The following is a 10,502-nucleotide window of genomic DNA, read 5'->3' on the forward strand; positions in this document are numbered from 1 at the left end:
CATTTCTCTTATTTTCTTTACAGAAAGTCTTCTGTTCTTTTCATTCCATCTTGAACCCCCCACTCCAATAAGATGTTTTTTCCCACTGCTCCAGTGAAACCCTTGACTAGGGCGACTGGACTATAGAACTGCTAAATCTAATGGTCATTTCTCAGTGTTCTTTCTACTTGAAGAGTTGATGACTCCCTTGACCTTTAAACACCTTTTCTCTTGGCTTCCAAAATATCATAGGCTTTTGGGGATTTTGTTTTGGCTTGCTTTTGTTTTCTCTTTTTCTTCTTCTAGTTTTACTTCTCTTTCTTAGTCTCATTTTTTGGTTCTTCCTCATTTCCCAATTCCCTACAGTTGTATGTTTTAATATTAGTATTAATAGAGTCTATCTATTGGTATTAATAGAGTATTAATAGAAGAGTCCTTAGAACTCTTCTCTTTTCTATCATCATGTACTCCCTTTACATCCTAAAGCTTCCTAAGTTCATATTTCGATCTCAGACCTACAGTGGTCTACTCCACAGGGATATCTAAATGGTATCCAAGACATTAAACATCTCAAACTGAGCTCCTTATATCTTCACTCAAGCCTGCTCTTACTAAGTTAATATTCCCCTTTTTAGTAAAGAAAAACTTGAGACCTTCCAGTTTTTTAGTCATCTGACTCCTGTCTTCTGCTCACTCTTAACATTTGGTTTATTAGCAAATCCTTGTGCCTCCTCTTTCCCTGTTTTGCCAACCCTTAGTGCTTCCTACCTGCCTAGCATGGTTCTAAGTGCTCTTCAGAGATTACCTCTCAATTAGTTACTATTATTATTATTCCTGTTTTTACAAAAGGGAGAAGTGTTAAACAAAAAAATAAAACACTGTCTTTTATGTTTTAAGTAACTAACTGGATTTCAAATCTGTGCAAATGAACTCTAGAAGCTGGTCATCTGACCGCTGTGCTACGCCACCACAGTTAATCAGATTTTACTATTTCTCATTGCTTCTACTACTTCAAACTGGATGTAGGGGTCTAAGCCATCATTGTTTCTCTTGTAAATTGTGCAAAACCTCCTGCCTTGACTTGCCTGCTTTTACTATTTTCCCCATCTATCTGCCAGAGTGATCATTTTAAAATATAATTCAGATCATGTCACTGCTATGCTTGAAAGTTTCCAATGGCTCCCATCACACTCAGACAAAAAACCCATGAGTCTCTGTATGGTCTATGTCCTGTTCTCTCTCTGACTTCACCACTATCCTTCCCAATCACTTCTCTACAGACCACTGGTCTCCTAATGCTTTCCCAAAGACACCTGCAATGTATCCACCAGGTTGCCTCCATCCTCAGAGTCTTGGCATAAGTTCTCCCTACTTTCTGGAATAAACTTTTCCCAGTCAGCCTCATGTGTTATTCTCTCTCCTCCTTCAGCCCTTATCTGACTTTTACTTATATATTGAGGCTTCTCTTGGTATCAAATGTTTCACCCTTTCCCCTTCCTAGTCTACTTCCCTGCCTTACTATTTTTTTCTTAGTGTTTATCACGAGCCAACATTTAATATATTTTGCATGTATTGTTAGTCTTTTTGTCTCCCTGGATAGAATGGAAATCTATTTGTCTCCCTGGCAGGACTTTTTGTATTTTTTGGTTTACTATAGTATCTCCAGGACCCAAAATATTGCTTGGAATGTTTTCTTTGCATAATAAATATTTGTTGAATAAAAATTAACAAGCATTTATTCCATCATCTTGGCTCAAAATTTCAAGATTATGATTATTTTTTTCCCAAAGAGACCTATTAATTCTCAGGTTATGATGTCTAGAAATGCTATGAGATTCCTTCTTACAATTCTGGTATTGGTCAGTATGTTTCTGATTAAATTTGAGACTCTTACTATACTTTTATTTTTATTTCTTCTCATTTTGTCCATGTTTTATAGGGCCTTCATCATTATCATTTTTAAAAAAAGATGTATTTTGTTATAATTCCCTTCCAAAATCTGTTTATGAATCATTAACAAATTAAACAAAACATTTCTATTTGTAAATCAAAGCCAATATCTGGTTCATATTTCAAATTTCCAGCTTCATCTCTCACTAGCTTTCTCCTTAAACCATACATTATTATCAAAGAAACCACCATTTGTTTCTCATACATAACATTCATTTAAATATATTTTCCTTAGTCTTCTCTAAAACAAGATTTGATTGATTTCATTACATCTACCTCCAGTATAGTTTCTTTCTATCAGTTCCTTTTCCTTCTTCTTATCTCTCCTTTAATGAATCCTTATTTGAAATCCAAAAATTGAAATCTCTTTCATATACACTTGTAGCATTTTATCTTCACACTCGTAACTAGCTACTGTGTTGTAAGTTTTAAAATCTGTCTCTTTCATGAAACTGTATGCTCTGTGAGAGCAAGGACTGTGTCTTAACTACCACTGCTACTCTGAGACACAGCACATAGTGTGTGTATATATATATATACATATATATATACGCATACATACGTATATATACCTTTTATATATATTTATTGAACAGTTGGAAGATGGTATGAATGTACCATCTATTTTGTTGGCCAACAGAAATCCTATTAATTCCTTTAATGAATATTTCCCATCTTTCTAATTTGCAAGATTTAAACCCAAAGGAAACCTACTTTATAAAATAAATTTGAATAACATTTATTTTTAACAAATTATTTACTCACAATAAAGAAAAATGAAGTCACAGACATGTTAAATGCTTATATCATTAATCAAAATTGAGTACTATTCAAATATAACATTTTTACTAATTTTCTGAAACCAAAATAGATAAGCTATATTCACCTGTTATTAAAGTTTCAGTTACTGAAGTGTAAAATTTTAATGAAAAGACTTCTTAGGAAACTTTATATAAAAAATTAGTTATACTGAATGGAAAATGTGTGAAACATATTTAATGTGTTAAGCAGTTAAAGCCAGTCTATTATCAATAACATGCTTTTTTACAAAATTTCAAAATACATTATACAATTGAAAAAGTTTCAATTTTTATGTTTTAGGAATTCTTTCTAAATTGTTTATCATGCTTTTAACATAAAATTATTTTATAAACCCCATTAAATTTAAATCTTTACTTATTTGTGTTCTCTATACTCTAAATTTTAGCAGAAATATCCATCCTGCAAACAATGTCATCATTTTTAGAAAACATCTAATAAAACCTTCCACACAATTCAATTATTCATCTCCATTGGTCATGCCATCAACAGTTTGTAGGTACAAACTTTTTTACCTTCCATCCTTTCTTTCTTCCTTCCAACCTACTAGGGTCATGGATTTGAGGTAGAATTAAGGATCCAAATTGTGCAAAACTAATGTGGACACTATCACTTATCAAGTTCCAGTTTAGTAGAGAATACATATGTGTTGTTTCAAAACCTTCTAGGGAGCTTCCTTGGTGTAATTTGAAACTGGCTTCCCTACAAGGAGGACAGGAAGAGACTGAAGAAAGAGGAAGACCATTCCAGATTGGTAGGTGGCAAATTTCATAAGCAATGAGGCTTGTCTTGGGCGGCAGCAGGATGAGTAGATTTCCACACACAACTACCAGATACTTGAATGAAATTTTGCCATTTGCAGCAACATGAATGGACTTGGGGGGTATTATGCTAAGTGAAATAAGTCAGAGAAAGGCAAATCCTATATATATCAGTTATATGTGGAATCTAAAAAATACAACAAACTAGTGAATATAAGGAAAAAGAAGTAAACTCACACATATAGAGAACAAACTAGTGGTTATCAGTGGGGAAAATGAAGCAGGGATGGGTACTATAGGGGTAGGGGATTAAGAGGTACAAAATGTTATATATAAAGGATATATTGTACAACATGGGGAGTATAGCCAATATTTTATAATAACTATACATGGAGTATAACCTTTAAAAACTGTGAATCACTGTATTGTACACCTGTAACTTATATAATATTGTATATCAACTATACTTCAATTAAAAATTTTCCATAGAGGTCTTAACCCGTTTGGTCACATATTCAGTCCTGATGATCACAACAACACCTTACTCTCTCAAGGCTGTATCCTTGGAACAGCTCCCATTGTGGGAATTGTAGGCTGAATGTATGTTCCAAGGACAGGTGAGGGAGTGAGGAGCCTCTGATTGCCTGGGTCCAGCTTGTGATCAACCAGTGGTCATGTCCTCTTGATTAACTCCTCCAACCATATGTTAATCAAATCATTACAGAAAAATTTGAAATTATAACTATGCTAAATATTATGAGTAAGGAGGTTCATGGATCAATCAGAGAACATAATAGAGGAATTTGACCTAGATAGAAGATTTGAGAATATTTTCCTGGGAAAATGAAAGCAGACCTGAGATGTGAAGAAAGATTAGGAGTTAACAGAGGAAATGCAGAGGGAAGAGCACTCCATGAACAGAAATAAAAGGTGAAAAAGTTGTGTGGTAGGAGAGCCTGTAATGCTTCATGGAGTTGAAAAAAGTCAGGATGACTGAGTCAAAGATAATAAAGACAGTGTGGTATAGAATAAAGGAGGACAGAAAGACAGAGTCAGCCCATGTGTGAGAACATCTAGTGCATATTTAGTATATCTAATCCTCAAATAAATGAAGAGGAGTTGAATGACTTTAAGCAAGAGAGTGAAGGGTAAGTGTTCTGTTACCAGACCATAGAATGACTGTGTAAATCAGCAAAAGGGTTTCTTTCTTCATGACACTTTACTGCCATCTGCTAGGAAATTGCCAAATACCTATTTAAACTAATAAGATTATGGAGTGAAGAATGCCCCCTAAAGATGTTCAAAACATAACCTGCACTGCTTTAATCAGAAGTTGTGCATGACTGGAGAAGACCTTGTAAAAACAGCATTATACTAAAGTGTGAAGGTAGCTGAACCTAGAGCAGAAGCAAAGAGAGTGCATAAAAAACAATTTGCATAAGCAAAATTAACTGAAATTTGGATTTAATATTAGGGATGAAAATGGATTTAACATATAATTAGAAGATAAAACTAACAGAACAATGTTATATATCAGATATGGGGAAGAGAAGGAAAGTCATTTGACATGTTGGTTTCTGGCTCATATAAGAGCAAGTACCATTCACTGTGACAAGAAACAATAGAAGAGAATTGGTTCTGGGGAAAAAAGAGGGGAGACCATTATTTCAGTTCTTCACCTGTTAGTTTGGAGATATTTTGAAGCATTCAAGTGGTGACATCACGAGAACAGTGGATATAAATCTGAAGCTCAGTGGAGAAATCTTAGCTGAAGATAAAATTGTAATCTTTGACTTATATGTGGAAACTATAGTTCTGTGCTTGGAAGAGACTGCCTTGGGAGAGAGTCAGGGTAGGTAAAGTTAAGGGTATAGCACCTGGAGGTTGTGGAGAGAACAATTATTCTTTGAATGTGATGGTGATTAACCATAATGAAAGTGGAAGTGTCACCAAAATCAAGGAAAAAATGAGTTTAAAGAAGGAAGGAGTCATCAATTGTATCAAATTCTACTGAGACAGAACATAACATAGAAAGTTTAGAAAAGCTTTCTTTGGTTAACTTTTTCAAGTACTGTTTTAATTAAAGTGAGGAAAATGAATTGATCTTGTTTGGAGTTGCCTACAGATTGTGTACGTAAGAAATGGAGGCAGCAATTAAATATTGGGTTAGCCAAAAATTCATTCTGTAACAGCCTACGGAAAAACCCAAATGACCTTTTTGGCCAACTCAATACTATTTTTGAGAAATATAGTTGAAAAGACCTAAAGATAAATCAGGGAGGTATAATAAAGAGTGTAACAATAATTAGTACTTTTTTTACTTCATTAGCTTATTTTTGCTGTTGTTCCTATTTAATGTGAGATTCTCCAGCATATTTTAAAAAATATTTTTCAAAACTGTTTTTAACCTTATTGAGTCTTGTATTAAATATTTCATATATTGGATTATACTCTACTTATTTTAGGAGGGCAGATATACTAAAGCTATCAAAATCAGAAGGAAATATTAAACAAGTAGCATTACATCTTGACTTTGAAAAATTGTTAGAATGTTAGGAGTTAAAGGAGGAAAGAGAGCTAAATTACAAAGTTTTCTGTAGAATATTTGGAGAATCATGAGATGGTTGCTCTAGTAGCAGTTTCGTTTCCTGTAGTCATGAGATATAAGATTGGGAAAATAAAATAAACTTTACTAGTTCAAAGTTTTAAATGCTAATCCAAAGCTCTATGGAAGAATAGGGAGAAGAATGAGGCTAGAACATGAAAGATGGGGGTAGAAGAGATTCCTGTAGTTCACACAGCTGTCAGAATCATCATAATGAAACATCACAATTTTGGTGTAATTCTCATTGATGCAAACATTATTTAGAAGCTGCCAGATCTCTGTTCACCTGATGGTGTCACTGCTCTTGTAAAGGTCAATAAATACTTTCGTGAAGATCTTGCTGCTTCTCCTCGCCCTTCTGTGCTTGGGGTGCAGCCAAAATTATTCAAACAGCTCTTGAAAATTTAAACCCATACAGGTATTATCTTAGGCTGAAGCATGTTCTACTTGGAAATTTATAGTGACTCCTCCACGTTAATCTACACATTTAAATTTAAAAATAAAATTTTAAAAGTATTAGTTTTCTTTAAATGTTTTAAAGCATTATATGCTTATTATAGAAAATATTCTAAACAGTATTTTAAAGTATCAACATTTAAACCTATACTTCTACCATCCAAGTTAATCATAGTTGAAAACATATGATAATATCTACTTCTGGGCAATTATATTTATAATGTTTAGATAACAATAAGTTTTTAAATTTGCATCCTAAATTTTTTATAAACATAATATGAAATACATATTTTTATTTCACCAGTTACTATCTTCCCTCCTCTCCTAATAAAAGCATGTTGATATTTTGGTGCATTATAATAGAATTTTCTGAGAAAATATTAAACAGCATAAAACATAATGGTTAAGAACATGAGTCTTGGTATTAAAAAAAATTTAAAAAAATTTTGTTTCTACACTTGTTATGTTCCTCTTTACTAAGTAGTCTAAGAAATGTTTCTTAACTCTCAGTGACTCCCTTTCAAAATAGTAATAGTTCAGATATGAAGACAGCTTGGTTAAGTGTTACATATTAGAAAGCATCATCCATTATCCTTTTGTTAATGATGTAATGTCATTATCTTTATTTTTTGCCAATTTTGTATAAAAGATACAGCTCATTTTAATTTTAATGTATTGCTTACTAGTTAAATATGCAATTTTCAATCTAGACATTTGACATTTAAATCTAATTTTCTGAGTTGGTTTTTCATGTCATTGGTCCATTTTTATTTTGAGGAGTCTTATTTAATTTTTAAAAAATCATATCTTTTGAAAATTAGCCCTTTATCTGTCATATGTATTTCTTTATTAAGTGCATTATTTGCACAATATTATAATAATACTTTGACTTATAAATGCCTCAAGTGATAGAAATAATACATATGCATATAGTTTGTGCATGTGTGTATATACATTCTTTTTTGAGCATAGAAATTCCTTCCCACTAACAAATAATATTAATAATCTTATTTGATTTCTTTAGTTATATATTGATTTATTTTTTCATATTTAACTCTCAGATATATTCAGAAATTCTTTTAGCATTTGGTTAAGTAGGTGTCCACCTTAGTTTTCATTTGTCTGAGCTAGGGACTTTTCATTGAAAATTTTCCAGAGACTTAAACGTTTCCTTTATCCATTAAATACTTAAACGTAATATGGTCTATTTCTTCTTCTTATTTTTTCCCATGTGGATTACACTTTAATTATTATGTCTTATACTATATCTTAGTCTCTGGCAATCCTCTTGATAATACTCTCTTTTTGTTTGAGTGTTTGATGTATATTCTTGTCCACTTATTCTTCCACATTAACCTTAAAATCATTGGTCAAGTTTGGGGTGAAAATATCCCAGGGTGAGCTTGAATTGATTTTGTTTTAATCTATTAAATAAGTTAGGGAGAATTGAACTCTTTATAAAAACGTGTTTTCTCAGTTAATGACATACTGACTCTTCATTTATTCATCTTTAATTATTTTTCTAGATAAAATTATGTAATTTTCTTAGAAAAGATATGCAACATTTCTTGGTAGGTTTATATCTATTTTTTGTATTAAAATACTAGTTTGAGAAGACTTATATTCCCTTATGTTTTCTAGCTCATTAATCTTGTGTACTGGATGGAAGTAAGGAGTACAGTTATCCATCTCTAGACTCTCTGGGCTCAGATCTTGATTATCTTGCTTTTCAGGTAGGGAAAATCACCTAATCTCTGAGTATAAATTAGTTCCTCTATAAAATTAAGATAATATTTCAATAATAATAATAATCTCATTGAGTTGTGGTATGGATTAGATGAGTTTTTATGAGGCAAAGAGCTTGGTAAGGTCCCTATCTTCTGTGATGCACTCAATAAAACTTGGAAAATATGTAGGGAAAACTTTTTATTATATGTGTATTTTCTTACTGAACTGCTTAAAGTTCTTATAAAACTTTTTATTCAATTTTGTTTAATAAATATTTCTGTCATTTATATGTAATAATTTTCTCATTTCTATTTTCAACCCTTATACCTTTTATTTCTGATTTCTATGCTGGACTATTTATATCTAGAGGTTACATAATTTGCAACACAGTAGGTTTAATAGTGGTTTTTTGGTTGGGGTCCTGGAAAGGGTAAAAAAGCACACTAAATTTGAGTAATTAAAAAAGTAATACAGAGACTATTTAAAAATATATGGGTGAGGGTTAAGAAAGCAACGTGATAAAGTGAAGTTCTAGGCCTCATAAGAAAGGGGTGCTAATACTGCCTTTATGCTACAGAGACAAGGGAGAAAGCAGTTATCAGGACTGGAGACTGAGTGTATTAAGAAATGCAATCAGTGTGGAATAGCCATAATGGAGCAAACCAAGGGAATATACTCACCAACTTAACTCTCCTTCCTCCTCTATAATGTCTACAGGTATTCAACTTTGGATAAACCTAAAAGGAAGCCTTGGGATAAAGGAACACTTAATGTTGTTTATTTGGGTTGACCTTGCAGGACACAGAAGATGGTGTATATGAGGGGGATAGTGAAAGATATCCAGTTGAGGGGTAGTGTTGTCACATCCTGACATGGCTTGGTGTGTTTCTATTTCTTCATAGTTAAATATGAGTTCCACGATAGTTCTAACTAAAATAAAATTTCTCTTCCACAAAGTAATTTATTACCCTATTACTAATTAACTATTTTTTAATATATCAGGAAGAGATGTTATTTTTCCAATTTTGTTTACATTTACTCATTTGTTTACATGTTTTCTGAGGCCCAGTTATAAGCCAAGTTCTCAGCAGGTGCCCAATTTGCATTAGAAGTTAATTCAGAGTTAGTTCCTGCCTTTATGAAACTTACTGAATTTCAGTGAGACCGACAAAACTAGGTAAGAAATCAAATCTATAAGTAAATGATTCCAAAATGTAAATTATTGCAAAGAAAACAAATAATATGTTGCAATACAGAATGATTTTGGTGGAATGTAGAAGAGAGTAAGGGGGCTTACACTTTAACACGATGTTCATGGAAGTCATTATGAAAGAGCACATTTAAGCTGAGACCTACAATATGATTCCACAATGACAAAAACAGCCAGGACAAGAAATGAGGAAAAGCATTTGAGAAATATTATGCCAAAGATTTAAGGGCACAATCTGGGAAGGGAAAGGTGAGTGAAGCTGGGGTCTAATGCTCCAGGCAAAGAGAAGAGGAACTGAGTATGACCAAGCAAGTGCACAGCCCATAGTTTATAATAAAATTAGACTTTAAGCCATGGAAAGACATTGGCCCCTTATTTCTCTGACACTCCACCTTGAGTCACTTAAAGAATCAAATTAGGTTTATCTTCAAAATATATCCAGTACCCACCACATTCAATGACTTCTACTGCTACCATCTTGTTTCCAGACATCGTGACCTTAACAGCTTCCCCCCCCCCCCCAAACCGTTGTATTCACTATCCTCCACACAGTAGTCAGGGGCATATTCCTAAGAGTAGGAGTGATTCAAGCTGTACCAGTCTCCCCACTGTTCCCTTTTAAAACCCTGCAGATAAACAAGGCTGGTGTTCAGTTTACTTTCTCTTGCTCTCCAATAAAGTTGGGATTTAGATCATTTCATAAAATTAACTGGAACACTTTTTAAATTTTTTCAGTGCTCTTGAACTCTTTACATGGGTATATTGTAAAAGTTACAGCTAACTAAAAAACTAAGCCAAAAAGTTGAAGTTTATTTGATCTAAATATATTAAACTATTTTGCATTTTCTCTGGGCTATCGATGTATTCAGCTACACTTATTATTTGATAACTTTGGGTGATTTATAATTAATCATGCAATCATTGAATTCTAGTTTCATTGCAATGCAGTTTAAGGAATGTGGCCTTTAAATGTTCTTTTCACATTAATTTGGAA

General features: G+C 32.8%; 1 pseudogene; it reads right to left on the reverse strand.

Moving 5' to 3' along the window:
* LOC133076363 (breakpoint cluster region protein-like) overlaps positions 1–10,000 on the reverse strand; it is a 54,296-nt pseudogene extending 44,296 nt beyond the window's left edge.
* Between the last annotated feature and the right edge of the window lie 502 nt (positions 10,001–10,502).

This window comes from Eubalaena glacialis, chromosome 16 (genome assembly GCF_028564815.1).
Source record: "Eubalaena glacialis isolate mEubGla1 chromosome 16, mEubGla1.1.hap2.+ XY, whole genome shotgun sequence".
Lineage (NCBI taxonomy): Eukaryota > Metazoa > Chordata > Mammalia > Artiodactyla > Balaenidae > Eubalaena > Eubalaena glacialis.